Here is a 21,024-nt window from a genome sequence, read left to right on the forward strand (position 1 = left end):
TCAAACTCAGATTCTTCATTTTAAGTGTGAAGCAAACTGGGGGCATAGTATGTAGGGATAATATAAATGCAGTGTTTCTCATTGCAAGCCAATAAACCTGCTGTGCTTTATGCTATAAGAGAAGCTGATTAATTTAAATCAACAAAGTTGGTGCTTTGGTGCAAATCCATCCAGTACTTTGAAATATTTAGAACAAGGCATCAAGCTTTGAAGGTTTAATTCAAGTCAAGATAAGCTTTATTCGATAAAAAAAATATTAATTCATAAAAGCACAAAATAAGTGAAGCTATATCAATTCATGTAGATAAAATTCGACATGTTAAAAATAGCGTCTGTTAAAAATTACAAAAAGAACTGTAAAGTGGTTTCATTGCGCAGCCATGACATACATAAAAACCATACTCATTTAATAGAAAGAAGGACCTTGCATAGTTTTCCTAGTTCTGACCACCCCTTTCAAATATTTTGCAATGTGGTCTGTACAAATTCCATCATCTAGGAAGTAATAAAAGCAGATCGGCATAGTCTCAGTCTTTGCATTTACAGAAAAGGCAGAATCCATCTTTCCTGATTAAAATATAAAACTTGCAGAATAATATAATATCGATTGTTGACTGTGTAAGATATTTCGTCGCAGTGGCATGGGCATAGGGAGCGTGACCAATCATTTATCTGAGGAAATGTAACCAAGTCATGGAAGTTGCCATGGGGTAGGCTTGTCAATAACAACCTGTCATAGTTTCTTGGATGAATAGTAGATAAGGTTGTGTCAAGAGCAATTGATTGGCTCCGACTGATGTTTACATAATATTAGAGGACAATCTAATCGTCTCCAAGTAATTGATACATAGTGACTTTAATTCCTTCCTCGTAATGAGAGAGAGACTATCGGGGTCAACAAAGTACTCAGAACGATCTAAGTCATGCATAAAGTTTTTAACCCCTTCGCTGCGGGGGTAATTCCCCTGCTGTGCTGGGGGGAAGGGGGGGCACGCACAGCGCCCGCATGCTCATGACGAGCTCATCTCGTCATGAGGCACGGCGCTCCTGTGCTCATGACGAGCTCAGCTCGTCACAGGTGCACCGGCTCCCGTGGAACGCTCAGCACAGCAGGGGAATTCTCCCCGCACCTGAGCGTTCCACGGCTCATGACGAGCTGAGCTCGTCATGAGCACCGGAGCACCGTGCCTCATGAAGAGCTCAGCTCGTCATGAGCATGGAAAAGGTTAACATTTGCGAGCCAAGGAATACATTGTACCCGTTGCAAGTTCAAGCAGTCTTTTATCACGTCCCGATTGAGACGAGTAGTAACACCAGTCCAAACCTTATGCCATAATAAAATTGTCTGGATTTTAATTAGGTCGACAGGTATGGCAGTCCCAGTTCGGCGTGACAGATAGACGTGGTCGTTCGGTTTGGGACAGCTAGAAGATATTTTAAAAACCTATTCTCAACTTGCTGGAGGGACTCTACGTTTGCATGACCCCAGAAGGTTTAATCTTTTGTACTGGCAATTCCTGAATTAGCGCAAATGAGAATCCATGGAACAACCAGGGGTCATTTATTGTGTTACCCCTTTGGGTGCTCATGACGAAATGGTTCCGTCATGAGCACCAGTGCTAATGTGCTCATGATGGAACCATTCAGTCATGAGCACATTCTCAAAAAATCCCTCTGCTGCAGATAGCAGAGCAATTTCCCTTTTTAGGGCTCGGCCTACGTCACCACGAAGTGGGGCGGAGCTCCGAGCTCCTATTGTGAAAGAAAAAAAAAAAAGTTTCTTTAGGGCTCGGGAAAGACACATTCCTTAGTGCGCGAGTTTTTTTTTCTTATCTGAATGGTGATTGGTCGTCGCGGTGCTGTTTTTGTAGTAGTCTTGATGCCATAGGGCATATGTAATGTTAGGCGGCTATTGTTGGCATTTTCTGTGTGGTTACGCGCACGGCAGTCCATTAATTTTAATTAGGAGCTGTCAGAGTGCCCTTGTAATGCAATCCAGATGGTGGGAGCGCGTTCACCATTCTGCATTGCATGTATAGGGCGCGCGTTCGTCTGCAGCGTTTTTGGGGCTGAGAAATGTGGACGTCTATTGTATTGAACTTTTATGTGATTTATTATTGCTCTGAAAAATGTGTGTTTGCAAGGAAGTGTTCCCGATTACAAGGACATGGTGTTCGCTTATTTCCTTTGAAGCGCTGTCTGATATGTATTTCTCTTGAATAGCAACACGTACCACCACCACCAGTACTACCACCTAGTGTAGTAAGTGCAGAGTAGTGTGTGCAGAGTGCAGAGTAGTGAGTGCAGAGTAGTGAGTGCAGAGTAGTGAGTGCAGAATAGTGAGTGCAGAGTAGTGAGTGCAGAGTAGTGAGTGCAGAGTGCAGAGTGCAGAGTAGTGAGTGCAGAGTAGTGAGTGCAGAGTAGTGAGTGCAGAGTAGTGAGTGCAGAGTAGTGAGTGCAGAGTAGTGAGTGCAGAGTAGTGAGTGCAGAGTAGTGAGTGCAGAGTGCTGAGTGCAGAGTAGTGAGTGCAGAGTAGTGAGTGCAGAGTGCGGAGTAGTGAGTGCAGAGTGCAGAGTAGTGAGTGCAGAGTGTAGAGTAGTGAGTGCAGAGTGCAGAGTGTAGAGTAGTGAGTGCAGAGTGTAGAGTAGTGAGTGTAGAGTAGTGAGTGTAGAGTGTAGAGTAGTGAGTGTAGAGTGTAGAGTAGTGAGTGCAGAGTGTAGAGTAGTGAGTGCAGAGTAGTGAGTGCAGAGTAGTGAGTGCAGAGTGCAGAGTAGTGAGTGCAGAGTGCAGAGTAGTGAGTGCAGAGTGCAGAGTAGTGAGTGCAGAGTGCAGAGTAGTGAGTGCAGAGTGCATAGTAGTGAGTGCTGAGTGCATAGTAGTGAGTGCAGAGTAGTGAGTGCAGAGTAGTGAGTGCAGAGTAGTGAGTGCAGAGTAGTGAGTGTAGAGTAGTGAATGCAGAGTAGTGAGTGCAGAGTAGTGAGTGCAGAGTGCAGAGTAGTGAGTGCAGAGTGCAGAGTAGTGAGTGCAGAGTGTAGAGTAGTGAGTGCAGAGTGTAGAGTAGTGAGTGTAGAGTAGTGAGTGTAGAGTGTAGAGTAGTGAGTGTAGAGTGTAGAGTAGTGAGTGCAGAGTGTAGAGTAGTGAGTGCAGAGTAGTGAGTGCAGAGTAGTGAGTGCAGAGTAGTGAGTGCAGAGTGCAGAGTAGTGAGTGCAGAGTAGTGAGTGCAGAGTGCAGAGTAGTGAGTGCAGAGTGTAGAGTAGTGAGTGCAGAGTGCAGAGTAGTGAGTGCTGAGTGCATAGTAGTGAGTGCAGAGTAGTGAGTGCAGAGTAGTGAGTGCAGAGTAGTGAGTGCAGAGTAGTGAGTGCAGAGTAGTGAGTGCAGAGTGCAGAGTAGTGAGTGCAAAGTAGTGAGTGCAGAGTAGTGAGTGCAGAGTAGTGAGTGCAGAGTAGTGAGTGCAGAGTAGTGAGTGCAGAGTAGTGAGTGCAGAGTAGTGAGTGCAGAGTAGTGAGTGCAGAGTAGTGAGTGCAGAGTAGTGAGTGCAGAGTAGTGAGTAGTGAGTAGAGTAGTGAGTAGAGAGTAGAGTAGTGAGTAGAGTAGTGAGTAGAGTAGTGAGTAGAGAGTAGAGTAGTGAGTAGAGTAGTGAGTAGAGTAGTGATGAGTAGAGTAGTGAGTAGAGTAGTGAGTAGAGTAGTGAGTAGAGTAGTGAGTAGAGTAGTGAGTAGAGTAGAGTAGGGAGTAGAGTAGAGTAGTGAGTAGAGTAGAGAGTGCAGAGTAGTGAGTAGTGAGGAGAGTAGTGAGTAGAGTAGTGAGTGCAGAGTAGTGAGTAGTGAGTAGAGTAGTGAGTAGAGTAGTGAGGAGAGTAGTGAGGAGAGTAGTGAGTGTAGAGTAGTGAGTGCAGAGTAGTGAGTAGAGTAGTGAGTGCAGAGTAGTGAGTAGAGTCGTGAGTAGAGTAGTGAGTAGAGTAGTGAGTAGTGAGTAGTGAGTAGAGTAGTGAGTAGAGTAGTGAGTAGAGTAGTGAGTAGAGTAGTGAGTAGAGTAGTGAGTAGAGTCGTGAGTAGAGTAGTGAGTAGAGTAGTGAGTAGTGAGTAGAGTAGTGAGTAGAGTAGTGAGTAGAGTAGTGAGTGCAGAGTAGTGAGTAGAGTAGTGAGTAGTGAGTGCAGAGTAGTGAGTAGAGTAGCGAGTAGAGTAGTGAGTAGTAAGTCGAGTAGTGAGTAGAGTAGTGAGTAGTGAGTAGAGTAGTGAGTAGTGAGTAGAGTAGTGAGTGCAGAGTATTGAGTAGAGTAGTGAGTAGTGAGTAGAGTAGTGAGTGCAGAGTATTGAGTAGAGTAGTGAGTAGAGTAGTGAGTGCAGAGTAGTGAGTAGAGTAGTGAGTAGAGTAGTGAGTAGAGTAGTGAGTAGAGTAGTGAGTAGAGTAGTGAGTAGAGTAGTGAGTAGAGTAGTGAGTAGAGTAGTGAGTGCAGAGTAGTGAGTAGAGTAGTGAGTAGTGAGTGCAGAGTAGTGAGTAGAGTAGCGAGTAGAGTAGTGAGTAGTAAGTCGAGTAGTGAGTAGAGTAGTGAGTAGTGAGTAGAGTAGTGAGTAGTGAGTAGAGTAGTGAGTGCAGAGTATTGAGTAGAGTAGTGAGTAGTGAGTAGAGTAGTGAGTGCAGAGTATTGAGTAGAGTAGTGAGTAGAGTAGTGAGTGCAGAGTAGTGAGTAGAGTAGTGAGTAGAGTAGTGAGTAGAGTAGTGAGTAGAGTAGTGAGTAGAGTAGTGAGTAGTGAGTGCAGAGTAGTGAGTGCAGAGTAGTGAGTGCAGAGTAGTGAGTAGAGTAGTGAGTAGTGAGTGCTGAGTAGTGAGTAGTGAGTGCAGAGTAGTGAGTAGTGAGTAGAGTAGTGAGTAGAGTAGTGAGTAGTGTAGTGAGTAGAGTAGTGAGTAGAGTAGTGAGTAGAGTAGTGAGTAGTGAGTGCAGAGTAGTGAGTAGTGTAGTGAGTAGTGAGTAGTGTAGTGAGTAGAGTAGTGAGTAGTGAGTGCAGAGTAGTGAGTGCAGAGTAGTGAGTAGAGTAGTGAGTGCAGAGTAGTGAGTAGTGATTAGAGTAGAGAGTAGAGTAGTGAGTGGTGAGTAGAGTAATGAGTGCAGAGTAGTGAGTAGAGTAGTGATTAGAGTAGTGATTAGAGTAGTGATTAGAGTAGTGAGTAGAGTAGTGAGTAGAGTAGTGAGTAGAGTAGTGAGTAGAGTAGTGAGTAGAGTGTAGTGAGTGCAGAGTAGTGAGTAGTGAGTGCAGAGTAGTGAGTAGAGTAGTGAGTAGAGTAGTGAGTAGAGTAGTGAGTAGTGAGTGGTGAGTAGTGAGTTGAGTAGTGAGTGCAGAGTAGTGAGTAGTGAGTAGAGTAGTGAGTGCAGAGTAGTGAGTAGTGAGTGCAGAGTAGTGAGTAGTGAGTAGAGTAGTGAGTAGAATAGTGAGTAGTGAGTAGAGTAGTGAGTAGTGAGTGCAGAGTAGTGAGTAGTGATTAGAGTAGTGAGTAGAGAGTGGAGTAGTGAGTGCAGAGTAGTGAGGTGAGTAGTGAGTAGAGTAGTGAGTAGTGAGTAGAGTAGTGGGTAGTGAGTAGAGTAGTGAGTGCAGAGTAGTGAGTAGTGAGTAGAGTAGTGAGTAGTGAGTAGAGTAGTGAGTAGAGTAGTGAGTGCAGAGTAGTGAGTAGTGAGTAGAGTAGTGAGTAGAGTAGTGAGTAGAGTAGTGAGTAGAGTAGTGAGTAGAGTAGTGAGTAGAGTAGTGAGTAGAGTAGTGAGTAGAGTAGTGAGTAGAGTAGTGAGTGCAGAGTAGTGAGTAGAGTAGTAAATAGAGTAGTGATTAGAGTAGTGATTAGAGTAGTGAGTAGAGTAGTGATTAGAGTAGTGATTAGAGTAGTGAGTAGAGTAGTGATTAGAGTAGTGAGTAGAGTAGTGAGTAGAGTAGTGAGTAGAGTGTAGTGAGTGCAGAGTAGTGAGTAGTGAGTGCAGAGTAGTGAGTAGAGTAGTGAGTAGAGTAGTGAGTAGAGTAGTGAGTAGAGTAGTGAGTAGAGTGTAGTGAGTGCAGAGTAGTGAGTAGTGAGTGCAGAGTAGTGAGTAGAGTAGTGAGTAGAGTAGTGAGTAGAGTAGTGAGTAGAGTAGTGAGTGGTGAGTAGTGAGTTGAGTAGTGAGTGCAGAGTAGTGAGTGCAGAGTAGTGAGTAGTGAGTGCAGAGTAGTGAGTAGAGTAGTGAGTAGAGTAGTGAGTAGAGTAGTGAGTAGAGTAGAGTAGTGAGTAGTGATTAGAGTAGTGAGTAGAGAGTGGAGTAGTGAGTGCAGAGTAGTGAGGTGAGTAGAGTAGTGAGTAGTGAGTGCAGAGTAGTGATTAGTGATTAGAGTAGTGAGTAGTGAGTAGAGTAGTGAGTAGAGTAGTGAGTAGTGAGTAGAGTAGTGAGTAGTGAGTAGAGTAGTGAGTAGAGTAGTGAGTGCTGAGTAGAGTAGTGAGTGCAGAGTAGTGATTAGAGTAGTGATTAGAGTAGTGATTAGAGTAGTGAGTAGAGTAGTGAGTAGAGTAGTGAGTAGAGTAGTGAGTAGAGTAGTGAGTAGAGTAGTGAGTAGTGAGTAGCGAGTGCAGAGTAGTGAGTAGTGTAGTGAGTAGTGAGTGCAGAGTAGGGAGTAGTGAGTTGAGTAGTGAGTGCAGAGTAGAGTAGTGAGTAGTGAGTAGAGTAGTGAGTAGAGTAGAGTAGTGAGTAGAGTAGTGAGTGCTGAGTAGTGAGTAGAGTAGTGAGTAGAGTAGTGAGTAGAGTAGTGAGTAGAGTAGTGAGTAGAGTAGTGAGTAGAGTAGTGAGTAGAGTAGTGAGTAGAGTAGTGAGTGCAGAGTAGTGAGTAGTGAGTAGAGTAGTGAGTGCAGAGTAGTGAGTAGAGTAGTGAGTAGTGAGTAGAGTAGTGAGTGCAGAGTAGTGAGTGGTGAGTAGAGTAGTGAGTGCAGAGTAGTGAGGTGAGTAGTGAGTCGAGTAGTGAGTAGAGTAGTGAGTAGTGAATAGTGAGTAGAGTAGTGTAGTGAGTAGTGAGTGCAGAGTAGTGAGTAGAGTAGTGAGTAGAGTAGTGAGTAGAGTAGTGAGTAGAGTAGTGAGTAGAGTAGTGAGTAGAGTAGTGAGTAGAGTAGTGAGTGCAGAGTAGTGAGTAGAGTAGTGAGTAGAGTAGTGAGTAGAGTAGTGAGTAGAGTAGTGAGTAGAGTAGTGAGTAGAGTAGTGAGTAGAGTAGTGAGTAGAGTAGTGAGTGCAGAGTAGTGAGTAGTGAGTAGAGTAGTGAGTGCAGAGTAGTGAGTAGAGTAGTGAGTAGTGAGTAGAGTAGTGAGTGCAGAGTAGTGAGTGGTGAGTAGAGTAGTGAGTGCAGAGTAGTGAGGTGAGTAGTGAGTCGAGTAGTGAGTAGAGTAGTGAGTAGTGAATAGTGAGTAGAGTAGTGTAGTGAGTAGTGAGTGCAGAGTAGTGAGTAGAGTAGTGAGTAGAGTAGTAAGTGCAGAGTAGTGAGTAGTGAGTGCAGAGTGAGTGTGCAGAGTAGTGAGTAGTGAGTGCAGAGTGAGTGTGCAGAGTAGTGAGTAGTGAGTGCAGAGTAGTGAGTGCAGAGTAGTGAGTAGTGAGTGCAGAGTAGTGAGTAGTGAGTGCAGAGTAGTGAGTGCAGAGTAGTGAGTGCAGAGTAGTGAGTGCAGGGATGTGAGTGCAGAGATGTGAGTAGAGTAGTGAGTAGAGAGTGCAGAGTAGTGAGTAGTGAGTGCAGAGTAGTGAGTAGTGAGAATAGTGAGTAGAGTAGTGAGTAGAGTAGTGAGTAGTGATTAGAGTAGTGAGTAGAGTGGAGTAGTGAGTGCAGAGTAGTGAGGTGAGTAGTGAGTAGAGTAGTGAATAGTGAGTAGAGTAGTGAGTAGAGTAGTGAGTAGTGAGTGGTGAGTAGTGAGTGCAGAGTATTGAGTAGAGTAGTGAGTAGTGAGTAGAGTAGTGAGTAGAGTAGTGAGTGCAGAGTAGTGAGTAGTGAGTAGAGTAGTGAGGTGAGTAGTGAGTCGAGTAGTGAGTAGAGTAGTGAGTCGAGTAGTGAGTAGAGTAGTGAGTAGTGAATAGTGAGTAGAGTAGTGTAGTGAGTAGTGAGTGCAGAGTAGTGAGTAGAGTAGTGAGTAGAGTAGTGAGTGCAGAGTAGTGAGTAGTGAGTGCAGAGTGAGTGTGCAGAGTAGTGAGTAGTGAGTGCAGAGTGAGTGTGCAGAGTAGTGAGTGCAGAGTAGTGAGTGCAGAGTAGTGAGTAGTGAGTGGTGAGTAGTGAGTGCAGAGTAGTGAGTGCAGAGTAGTGAGTGCAGAGTAGTGAGTGCAGAGTAGTGAGTGCAGAGTAGTGAGTGCAGAGTAGTGAGTGCAGAGATGTGAGTGCAGAGATGTGAGTGCAGAGATGTGAGTAGAGTAGTGAGTAGAGAGTGCAGAGTAGTGAGTAGTGAGTGCAGAGTAGTGAGTAGTGAGAATAGTGAGTAGAGTAGTGAGTAGAGTAGTGAGTAGTGAGTGCAGAGTGGTGAGTAGTGAGTGCAGAGTAGTGAGTAGTGTAGTGAGTAGAGTAGTGAGTAGTGTAGTGAGTAGTGAGTAGAGTAGTGAGTAGTGAGTGCAGAGTAGTGAGTAGAGTAGTGAGTAGTGAGTGCAGAGTAGTGAGTAGTGATTAGAGTAGTGATTAGAGTAGTGAGTAGAGTAGTGAGTAGAATAGTGAGTAGAGTAGTGAGTAGAGTAGTGAGTAGAGTAGTGAGTAGTGAGTGAGTAGAGTAGTGAGTGCAGAGTAGTGAGTAGTGATTAGAGTAGTGAGTAGAGAGTGGAGTAGTGAGTGCAGAGTAGTGAGGTGAGTAGTGAGTAGAGTAGTGAGTAGTGAGTAGAGTAGTGAGTAGAGTAGTGAGTAGTGAGTGGTGAGTAGTGAGTAGAGTAGTGAGTGCAGAGTATTGAGTAGAGTAGTGAGTAGTGAGTAGAGTAGTGATTAGAGTAGTGATTATAGTGAGTAGAGTAGTGAGTAGAGTAGTGAGTAGAGTAGTGAGTAGAGTAGTGAGTAGAGTAGTGAGTGCAGAGTAGTGAGTAGTGAGTGCAGAGTAGTGAGTGCAGAGTAGTGAGTAGAGTAGTGAGTAGAGTAGTGAGTAGTGAGTAGTGAGTGCAGAGTAGTGAGTAGTGAATTGAGTAGTGAGTGCAGAGTAGTGAGTAGAGTAGTGAGTAGTGAGTGCAGAGTAGTGAGTAGTGAGTGCAGAGTAGTGAGTAGTGTAGTGAGTAGAGTGGTGAGTAGAGTAGTGAGTAGTGAGTGCAGAGTAGTGAGTAGTGATTAGAGTAGGGATTAGAGTAGTGAGTGCAGAGTATTGATTAGAGTAGTGAGTAGAGTAGTGAGTAGAGTAGTGAGTAGTGAGTAGAGTAGTGAGTAGTGAGTAGAGTAGTGAGTGCAGAGTAGTGAGTAGTGAGTAGAGTAGTGAGTAGAGTAGTGATTAGAGTAGTGAGTAGAGTAGTGAGTAGAGTAGTGAGTAGAGTAGTGAGTAGAGTAGTGAGCAGAGTAGTGAGCAGAGTAGTGAGCAGAGTAGTGAGTAGAGTAGTGAGTAGAGTAGTGAGTAGAGTAGTGAGTAGAGTGTAGTGAGTGCAGAGTAGTGAGTAGTGAGTGCAGAGTAGTGAGTAGTGAGTAGAGTAGAGTAGTGAGTAGAGTAGTGAGTAGAGTAGTGAGTAGAGTAGTGAGTAGAGTAGTGAGTAGAGTAGTGAGTAGAGTAGTGAGTAGTGAGTGCAGAGTAGTGAGTAGTGAGTTGAGTAGTGAGTGCAGAGTAGTGAGTAGTGAGGTGAGTAGTGAGTGCAGAGTAGTGAGTAGTGAGTGCAGAGTAGTGAGTAGTGTAGTGAGTAGAGTAGTGAGTAGAGTAGGGAGTAGAGTAGTGAGAAGTGAGTGCAGAGTAGTGAGTAGTGATTAGAGTCGTGAGTAGAGTAGTGAGTAGAGTAGTGAGTAGAGAGTAGAGTAGTGAGTAGAGTAGTGAGTGCAGAGTAGTGAGTAGTGAGTAGAGTAGTGAGTGCAGAGTAGTGAGTAGAGTAGTGAGTAGAGTAGTGTAGTGAGTAGTGAGTGCAGAGTAGTGAGTGCAGAGTAGTGAGTGCAGAGTAGTGAGTAGAGTAGTGAGTAGAGTAGTGAGTAGAGTAGTGAGTAGAGAGTAGAGAGTAGAGTAGAGAGTAGAGTAGTGAGTGCAGAGTAGTGAGTAGTGAGTAGAGTAGTGAGTGCAGAGTAGTGAGTAGAGTAGTGAGTAGTGAATAGTGAGTAGAGTAGTGTAGTGAGTAGTGAGTGCAGAGTAGTGAGTAGAGTAGTGAGTAGTGAGTGCAGAGTAGTGAGTAGTGAGTGCAGAGTGAGTGTGCAGAGTAGTGAGTAGTGAGTGCAGAGTGAGTGTGCAGAGTAGTGAGTAGTGAGTGCAGAGTAGTGAGTGCAGAGTAGTGAGTAGTGAGTGCAGAGTAGTGAGTGCAGAGTAGTGAGTGCAGAGTAGTGAGTGCAGAGTAGTGAGTGCAGAGTAGTGAGTGCAGAGTAGTGAGTGCAGAGTAGTGAGTGCAGGGATGTGAGTGCAGGGATGTGAGTGCAGAGATGTGAGTGCAGAGATGTGAGTGCAGAGTAGTGAGTACAGTAGTGAGTATAGTGAGTAGAGTAGTGAGTAGAGTAGTGAGTAGAGTAGTGAGTAGTGAGTGCAGAGTAGTGAGTAGTGAGTAGAGTAGTTAGTAGTGAGTGCAGAGTAGTGAGTAGTGAGTGCAGAGTAGTGAGTGCAGAGTAGTGAGTGCAAATTAGTGAGTGCAGAGATGTGAGTGCAGAGTAGTGAGTAGAGTAGTGAGTAGAGTAGTGAGTAGAGTAGTGAGTAGAGTAGTGAGTAGTGAGTGCAGAGATGTGAGTGCTGAGTAGTGAGTAGAGTAGTGAGTAGAGTAGTGAGTAGTGAGTAGAGTAGTGAGTGCAGAGTAGTGAGTAGAGTAGTGAGTAGAGTAGAGTAGTGAGTAGAGTAGTGAGTAGTGAGTGCAGAGTAGTGAGTAGAGTAGTGAGTAGTGAGTAGAGTAGTGAGTAGAGTAGTGAGTAGAGTAGTGAGTAGTGAGTGCAGAGTAGTGAGTAGAGTAGTGAGTGCAGAGTAGTGAGTGCAGAGTAGTGAGTGCAGAGTAGTGAGTGCAGAGTAGTGAGTGCAGAGTAGTGAGTGCAGAGTAGTGAGTAGAGTAGTGAGTAGAGTAGTGAGGTGAGTAGTGAGGTGAGTAGTGAGTGCAGAGTAGTGAGTAGAGTAGTGAGTAGTGAGTAGAGTAGTGAGGTGAGTAGAGTTGAGTAGTGAGTAGAGTAGTGAGGTGAGTAGAGTGGTGAGTAGAGTAGTGAGTAAAGTAGTGAGTGCAGAGTAGTGAGTAGAGTAGTGAGTAGAGTAGTGAGTAGAAAGTAGTGAGTAGAGTAGTGAGTAGTGAGTAGAGTAGTGAGTAGTGAGTAGAGTAGTGAGTAGTGAGCAGAGTAGTGAGTAGCGAGTAGTGAGCAGAGTAGTGAGTAGTGAGTGCAGAGTAGTGAGTAGTGAGTAGAGTAGTGAGTAGTGAGTAGAGTAGTGAGGTGAGTAGAGTAGTGAGTAGAGTAGTGAGTAGAGTAGTGAGTAGAGTAGTGAGTAGAGTAGTGAGTGCAGAGTAGTGAGTAGTGAATAGAGTAGTGAGTAGAGTAGTGAGTGCAGAGTAGTGAGTAGAGTAGTGAGTAGAGTAGAGTAGTGAGTAGGACATCACAGGCAGCAGCTGTGCAAGCTTCTTACACTCACAAGAACGACATCACAGGCAGCAGCAGTGCAAGCTTCTTACACTCACAAGGAGACCACAGGCAGCAGAGGTGCAAGCTTCTCACACTCATAAGAAGGACATCACAAGCAGCAGCGGTGCAAGCTTCTCACACTCACAAGAACGACATCACAGGCAGCAGCAGTGCAAGCTTCTTACACTCACAAGGAGACCACAGGCAGCAGAGGTGCAAGCTTCTCACACTCACTAGGACATCACAGGCAGTAACGGTGCAATATTCTCACACTCACAAGGAGATCACTGGCAGTACACACCACATGAACACACTCCATAATACATAGCAACAATACATTGGCATTTACAATGCCATTAGCTCAAACTCAAATAAATCCGAGCCCGATTGCATTTCTAATGCTTGTTTTGTTTGCTTGGGGAGGTGGGGAAGAGCTTCCCAAACCAACTGAGGCCTATTTAGGTCTCGTGGGTGTGGCCGGGGAGAGCCCTGCTCCGCCTCTGCGAGAGATCTTGTAAATACAATATTTGTAAAAGGAACTCTAAGCCTCGCCCCGACTTTCCATTGGGTAGCGTCAGGGTTTATGGTAAACACTGACTTTCCAATGGAAAGGAGTGTTTTTGGGTACCACCCTGCCGTTTTTCAGACAGCCCCTCTTGACACCATGGCCTGGTTTGCGGCTGTCGTGAAGACTTTCCTTATCTGCGTGTTTATTTTAACAAGCAGATAAGAAAATTCTTTAGTACAGCCCTGTAGCAGGCACAGAGCGGGGAGGCGCACATGGTCACAGGAAGACAGGGGGATCCCGGCAGTTTTTCTGCCGAGGCTGGATGTAAGACACCACAGAAGGTGAACTCTACATCTTTGAACTTTCCTGTATCCACTGCAGTATTTAGTTACCCACTGGCTTGTGTTTGTCTTGACGTCCTGCTGTTGTTTCGACACTCTGTGTGTGACCATTAACAGTGTTTGCAATCTACTAACTGCGAACGAGGTGCTCCTCTCGCTGTCGTTTTACTGTTTACTGTGTGAATATGCACTCCGTCTAAAAGCAAGCCAGCCGCACGACCACATCACTCTGTCTAAGGTATTACTTCTTTACTTTGTTCCTTAACCTTTCAAATCCACACTCCGCTTACAAGTGTGGAATTGTATCAGCATTTTCTACATATTTTGCTGCGCCCGTTAGCCTTATTAGATAAAGAAATGTTTCTTACGCAGACTTAAGCATCTGCCGTGCACGATTCTTTGAAACAATTTTTTGTCTGATGTCTGGATAAAGACCACGTGGGTTGCGATGGTCCTCTATTTCTCTGGGTTATCTCCAACAGAACAAGCGATTTATCTTAACTGACAGATCCATTCTTGCCATCAGCAAGCTGAAAATCGATCCACATTGCATTTTTGTGATTTAGGTGTAACTCCCTAATTTCCTCCAAATAAAATACCTTTCATGATCAAAACAGGGAGTTAAATATGGCCATATTTAGTGGCCAGGTCAGCCCACTAGTATTTTCACATGTGCACCGGACACTGGTCTGCTAAGAACAGGGCTTTGTGTGATGGAGAAGAGGGAGGTGTCTCTTAAAGGGGCATGACTAGAGGTGTGGCAGACTTTTCCCAAGAGACGTAGCCTATATAATTAAGGGTGTGGCTTAAAAGATGTAAGCTATTATTCCTGTGTGTCACAAGTACCCCCTGAATTGTTTTTGGGTGCCTCTATCTCCGAGCCTTCTGTTATTGCATCTGGGCATATCACACACAATAATGGGCAAAGGGTAAAATATGTCAGGCCTACTGAGTTTGTCAGTGCTTGTTATCAGATATCCGAGTAACAATTATATTGTTATGACAAATTAGAATTAAAAATGCTTACATTCTGAAATTATGAGAGTGAAGTCCGTGTTAGGGTGTCTGTGTAAGGAGTTATATTGTCTTCAGACAGTCACTCCTGTTCTCCCCGTCGCACCACTTTCCTCCGCAGCCACTCTGTAAAGGACTTACACCCTTTTTTCTCTGCGCATCTTTGTGAAATCCTCCATCTGCATATTTCACATCTAATCGGTTTCCTCTTCCACAGTCTCTTCTTCTGCATGTACTGCCTTGCATCTCCTACACTTCACCCCCACACATTCAACTGTCATTTTCTTTCAACAGCTTTGTACTTCCTTCACACATTTTCACGTGTACTTCCAATTAGAAGTAGCACAGGTCACTATTGCTTTGGGAAGAATCCAATGATTGCATGGGCATTTATTCTAAACACCTTTATGAATGACTGACAGCACCGTGAGAATCTCGCACTGCTTTTAGCCTCAACTCCATAGTTCTTAATTGTGGCCTGTTAGAAACACCCTCACCTGAGCTCACACAGAAAACAGATGACCCTGTCCACAGTACGCACAACACAAGATTAATACACTGCTTTAAAAAGCCAAGGAAAGACAGCCTTCTGGAAAAAAGTAGCACTTAAGGAAGTAAATTAAGTAAAACATGAAATCTATACAGGAGCTAAGTGATATGGCTTACCTTATTGTTTTGGACAATCTTTGTTAGGTTGAGCCTGGGCAGCGCCAGCGCTGTTCTTAGAAGCATTCTCCGCCCATTTTCCACCCATCTTTTCAATTGGCCCCAGTTACTGTCCTTTTAAAATCGTTGCTTTTTATTCGTGAATAGGTTTAGTAGTCCCTCCTTGGTAACACCTTGTGAGCATTTGTAACCTCCTGTAGGAACTGGACTTTTTAGTTGTGTTGTTACACGGTCTGCTTTATGTAGTCGGTGAGCGGTATTTTCTTTAATGTTCTACCCCTATTCCACCCACGATGTCTCAGCCCGCCGACAGCTTTTATATTGTTATTAGTTATTAGTAATGTATTTATTGTACAGCGCGGCCCGCTTTAACTATAGCAGCCGTGCCTATTTATTTATTTTATGGCGCGGTTGCTTTCACTTTAGCAGCTGAGCTTATTTAATTTACAGCACGTCTGCATTCATTTTAGCAACTGCACTCATTTATTTAATTTATAGCGCAGTCCGCTTTCACTTTAGCGGCCGCACTATAAAATCTTTCTTTAATTATTTATTCTTCCTTTTTGGGTGAAAGCGCCCCATTCCACGCTTTCACTGTAATGTAGGCCGTTCCTTTTCTTTAGATGCCGCTCACTGCAACCTGAATTCGGCAAGCATCTAAAGAAAGGGGTGCAGCCATCATTAAAGTGGTCTCGCATTTGCAAGAGTTTGAACTATTACCATTAGAAATGACAATTCCTTTTATATATGTGTGTTTAAAAACACATAAAAGTCATTATTATTTACAATGCCAATAGCTTAAACTCCCGCAAATACGAGACTTATTGCACTGAGAATGCTTGTTTTGCATTTTGATGCAATGACTATGGCACGCATGGCGTGCCATCGTCATTGCAACGAAAACTTAACTGAAACTTAGTTTCAGTTTCTCAGTTTCAGTGCTTGTGGGGCTATCTCAGCCCCTCGAGCACCGAAAAAGATGGGAGAGGTATCGTTGGAAAGGGGAGAATCTCCTTTTTCCAATGGTACCCTCCCATAGTGGATCCCTATTTGGGGATCACCCCAGGAGGGCGATCCCCAAGCAGGGATCCACCCACTAGCACCAGGGAGGGGGAGGGGGGTAGAGTCCCCTTGGGCAAGGGTGTTTGCTCCCCCAATATTGTTTTGGGCGCTAGAAACCCACTAGAAGCCCGGGATTTATTTTTTTTATTGACGGGGTGGGTGGTGCCCAAAAATGGCATGGTAATGCGCCCCCAGAATGTGCAGACGGGGGTAGTAGCCCCCAATTTGTCCCCCAGGGGGAGGGGTGGGCAAAAAGCCCACTAGAAACCAGGGTTTTTTTTTAATTGATGTTGGGGTGGGGGCTGCCCAAAATGGGCATGATAATGCCCCCAACCCCAGTGAAATTCCAGTATTTCTGCCCCCTCCCCCTACGGGGGCAGAAAGCCAACTAGAACTCAGGATCTTTTTTCTTTTTAATTCAGGGGTGAGGTCAGCCCAGAATGGGCATGCCAATGCCCACACCTTCTCCTAAAAACGCCTGTCTTTCTGCCCCGCCCCCCCACAGGAGGCGGATGGGGGAAGTGGCCCCTGATCTGCCCCCCGGGAAGGGGGGCAGAAAGCACACTAGGCACCAGAGATTACGCTGGCTTTTTTATGCGAGGGGGTGGGGGTTGCCCAGAATGCCCACACCACCCAAAAAATAGCCACAGTCTTTCTGCCCCCCTTGGAGGCATAACGGACCCCAAATGCAACATGGAAAACACATTTTCACAAAAAGTTTTTTTTTTTTTTTTTACATATTTTGAGGTTTGCAAGGGATTCTGGGTAACAGAACCTGGTGAGAGCCAGTCAAGTCACCCCATCCTGGATTCCACTGGGTGTCTAGTTTTCAAAAATGTATAGGTTTGCTAGGTTTCCTTAGGTGCCGGAAGAGCTAGGGTTCAAAATCTCCAGCTAGGAACTTTACAAAAAAAAGGTCAGTTTTCACTGTAAAAATAAAGTGTATCCACGTTGCGTTTTGAGCTGTTTCCTGTCGCGGACACTAGGCCTACCCACACAAGTGAGGTACCATTTTTATCGGGAGACTTGGGGTAACACAGAATCGTAGAGCAAGTGTTATTACCTATTGACTTTCGATGCATTTCTGCCTTCCAAATGAAAGACAATGTGTAAAAAAGAAGTCATTTTGAAAAATGACCTAGAATTCTCATGCTAGTATGGGTACTCACAATTTTGGAAATGTGCAAATATCTACTGTATCTAAACTCTATATTTGGTTCCAATTTCAGAAATACATATGTGTCTTTCATACCGATTTTTCCATGTATATATTTTCCCAAATTAATTGCTAATCACCCGGTACATAATAAAAACCATTGCAAGACGCTGCTCAGTTATTGCCTCTGGGTTCATCAGGTTCTTGGTAAACCAACAAGTCCTCAATATACCAACACCCAGAAAGGTCCAGCGGATGCAACGGTATATTGCTTTCAAACAGCTGTCATAATTAGAATAAGTTACAGGAGAAAATGTTGACACAAATGGCTTTTTTTCAACTAATTTTCAATTTTTCCTATATTAAACTTTTAGTTTCTTTAAAGAAACCTTGAAGGAAATACACAAATGATCCCTTGCTGAATTCAGAATGTTGTCTACTTTTCTAAAATGTATAGCTTTCCAGGATCCATTATTGCTTTCATACCCATTTCTACCATTAACTGGAAGGAGGTTGAAAGCACAAAAAAATAGCAAAAACAGGTTATGACTCAGAAAAATACAAAAACTGTGTAAAAATTGTTGGTTTTCTGACAAAAGTCTGCTTGTCTCTGAAAGCCGGGAAGATGGGGATTTCAGCATCACAACCCCTTTGTTGATACCATTTGCAGGGAAAAAACCCAGACACTTTAATCTGTAGCCCTTTTTTCAAATTGTTCCCAAAAAAACAACATTTCCCTGTATTTTGGCTAATTTCTGGGTCCCCTCCAGGGGAATCCACAAACCCTGGGTACCTTTAGAATCCCCATGATGTTGGAAGAAACAAACACACATTTGGTGTGGATACCTTATGTGGTCAATAAGTTACAGGGGCCTAGGCACAAACGACACCAAATAGCCAAAATAATTGGCTTATCACGGGTGGGGGAGGCCTAGCAGCAAAGGGGTTAAAAAATCTCTAATCAGAAGTGGGAGCATTTTGATCCATCAACTATTTTGGTATCAGTGGAATTAAGGAAGTGCACTGACAAATCAGGAGTAGTAAATTTAGTTGAAACCCAAAACTAGATGTTGAGAGGATCCACAAGCATTTGTAGATCTACATTGCAGGACACACTGGAGGATTTAAGAGGGCTGTTGTACCATTCCGACCCAAATGATAGCAGGGAGAGGTGTAAGAAGGAAATCATTGATGGGAGAAGGCAGACTGTCTTATAAATTGACAAATTGATGCATATCTTTTACATTCAAATGCCACAGACTTCCAAAGGGAGCAGCACTTTATTGCAGCCACTTAAGGACCCATGAATACTCAATTGTGTGATGCAATAAAAAAAACTAAAAAAGCAGTCCAGAGGCCTAAGTATATCATTAAAAAACATAACCGATCTGAAATATATTTCTTACCAGGAATGAATAGTTCTTTACTCAGAAGAGGAAATAATGTGTTTATTGCAAACTAGGACTACTCGTCTTTAAACATGGTTACAAAGCAAAATCTTTAAAAACTGAAACTCAACAGTTCAAGTTAGGAATGCAACCATGGCTATTCTTCTGTGCGCACTGCTTACAACCTCAAAAAACATATAACCGATGACATCATAAATAACCTCAAAAGAACTGTTAAAGAGCTAGGGCACTCAAAACACACTGTGGTAAAAAACAGGAATATGACTGACACCCAGAATTCAAGGATAACGAGCAAAGGCAACACCAGATAACTCATTGAGGTGCAGCGTTTCTTACTTGTAGGCCCGGACCTTTGAGCCAAGCAACACATCTAATCATCACTATGCTTACTGGGGTTTGCAAGTACAGGTGAGAAGTATAAGATGCAAATAAAAGCCAGGCACCCACAGCATACTGGTTAACAGGTCTGGCTGCAAATCCCTAAAAGTAAGTATATTTTATACAAACGTTTTGTAAAATCAAAACAGTATGGCTAACAAAATACCTATTTTTTAAATTTTTTTTAAGTTCTCATAATCTGAATTAGAGCATCAAGGACAGAGATATTAGATTTGTTAACAAATACCTGCAATGTTTTCGTATTGTTTAGCTGGGCCTAGCCTAGTTGGATTTGTGCAGGAATGAACTGTGCCCAGAACAATAAATCTGCCAAAAGCAGTATATTTTCATAACCGATATAACATTTCGAAATAGGTTTTTATGATTGTGCGCTGTTGACTACAGCATCGTTGGCTTTGACATTGTACAGCGATCTGCTGTCTTTCAACTAGGTTTGTACTCTATTCGGATATTGTGCTATGCTCTTTTGTTGTGTATGATTAAAGCTTTAGTACTTTAAGGGCTAGCTCAGCGGCTCTCAACCGGAGGTCTGATAATCCTTGGGGGTCCGAGAAGCCTACTATAGGGGTCGGCCACCGCTTAGAAAATTAAATATTAACAGAATAAAGTGTTTATAAATAAAGAAGCAACATTTAAAATCTCAACATTTTATAGATGTGAAGGAATTTGAAGTTCGAAGCTAAAAATGAAGTTAAGTTAGTATCCTCAGATTTATTCGTGGATGCAGTGCAAGTGCATCAAATATAGTATGGACGATGGGTGGCCTCAACTGAATTTATAAAAGCTCAAACCTTACCATTAAATTATTTTATTTTTTAATATGTTTGTGAATTAAATAAAATATTTTGGGGGTGTGGCCAAAGCCGCCAAAATGGAGGGAACTCGAGGATGCTTCTGTGACTTCCTCCTAATTCTCTTTGCGTCCTGGCACACTGAGTCCCCTAAAGCCCTGTCACCGCCTTCCTGATCTCCTTTGTCAAACGGCCCATTGGGACATTAGTGTTTTTCACTAAGTTAGCATGAGCATGTCACAGCTGGTCTGCTGCTTTTACGCACGTTACTACACAACTTTATTTTAGCAATATTTCAATGTCTGCTTTCACATGAGAACTCATCGCTGTGTTCACTCTGCATGCTTCTGGGATTTTGACTGAAAGTTATGTGCAAGGTCGAACAACAATGCCCCTGTTGGACAGGCCCCATGAAGGGCTCGCTCCCTCCCCGCATGACAGGGCCCTGGTACCGGCCTTCCAGGTACTACCCGCAGAAGCAACCCCCAACCCGTCCCCCATGGGACGTCTGCTCCCGGGAATCCCTGTGTCCCTGGCCTGGGCCACCGTCAGCACCCTTGCCCGGACCAGCCGCCATCTTAGACACTGCGCCACGAGGCCGCGTGGCCTCAGCTCGACCCCAACCTCGGGCCTGGCCAGGTCCCGACATCCCGGCACCACCATCCACCCAGGAGGTGAACGGACCACTTGGCAGGTCAATGGGAGTAAGAAGTGTCGATGGCTCTCTCCCGCCAGGTGCCGATCACCCCCAGCCTCCCCGGGCGCTGGCTCCACCCCCCTGCTGGGTGTCTGGACTCCCTCATCCCGGACCTCCCGACCTCCAAGAGCGAGGGTCCGGACATCAAAGAGCGCCAGACCTATAACTGAGGCAGCCCCAGAACAGGAAGGCAGTTGTATCCTGGAGTCGAGAGACACCGCGACAAACTCATCCTTGACGGACTGCTGGCGCTGCCGCAGCCCTGCCTTGTGAACCGTTGTCACCTTCATCCTCGTGGGACCTGCTGGCGCTGCCGCGGCCCGTTGCAACCTTCATCCTCGTGGGACCTGCTGGCGCTGCCGCGGCCCGTTGTAACCGTCATCCTCGTTGGGACCTGCTGGCGCTGCCGCGGCCTGTTGCCACCTACGACCTCTTCGGGACCTGCTGGCGCTGCCGCGGTCTGACCCGTCCGAACACCGAGCTCGAGGATTGTGAGCTATCACCGTTCCACCGCCATACCTACGGGTACCAAGACTGTCCCGCTACCCCCTTCCCTAATAGAGACTAGAATTGAGAGGATCATCGTGTCCTGATCTCATTGTATCGTACTACCTTACTTCAAGAACTGCCTATAAAAGGTGTTAATCTGATCTTCGTGTGGTGTCCATCTGTGGGGGGGAAGTTACTTGTCTGTACGATCGCTGGGGACGGCCCTCACCGGAGGCCTCTCCCCTTGTGCTCGGCCGACCCTCCAGGTCCCCGTCTAACATTGGTGGCCAGCGGCGCGATCCGAACCAACGCGTACCGTACAGATAGTAACTCACCCTACGACTAAACCACAATGACAACCAAAGAGAGCGGATCGGCAGAGAAGTTCCAGATGGAAAAGCTGGAGGAATACAGCCACCGAGAGCTAAAACAATTTTGCATGGACTTAGGCATTGCTACCACCGGGCTAAGCACAAAAGAAGACTTCAAAAACGCCCTAGAGGCCTGGACAGAGACGAATACCGCCACACCCCGGGACCTCGAAGCCCCGGAAGTCAACACCACCCTGACGGAAGAACGGAGAACAGGTCCCTCCCGAGAAGAGATCCAGGAGCGGGAAAAAAATAGACTACACGAGCTAGACTTGGCACGGCTCAAATTAGACGGAGAATTGAAGCTGGCGGAACAGAAAATAAACTTAGAACACTTACGGCTCAGAGAAGAGCGAGAGGAAAAACAGAGACAGAGGGATCTCTAGAAAAAAAAGACTGGCATACGAAC

At 44.8% G+C, this 21,024-nt stretch overlaps 1 protein-coding gene across 2 annotated transcripts in view; it reads right to left on the reverse strand.

Moving 5' to 3' along the window:
• The window catches only part of WDR12 (WD repeat domain 12), a 289,880-nt gene that overhangs the window by 230,668 nt on the left and 38,188 nt on the right, over positions 1-21,024 (reverse strand). The gene's annotated exons all lie outside the window — the stretch shown is intronic.

This window comes from Lissotriton helveticus, chromosome 3_1 (assembly GCF_964261635.1).
Source record: "Lissotriton helveticus chromosome 3_1, aLisHel1.1, whole genome shotgun sequence".
Taxonomy (NCBI): domain Eukaryota; kingdom Metazoa; phylum Chordata; class Amphibia; order Caudata; family Salamandridae; genus Lissotriton; species Lissotriton helveticus.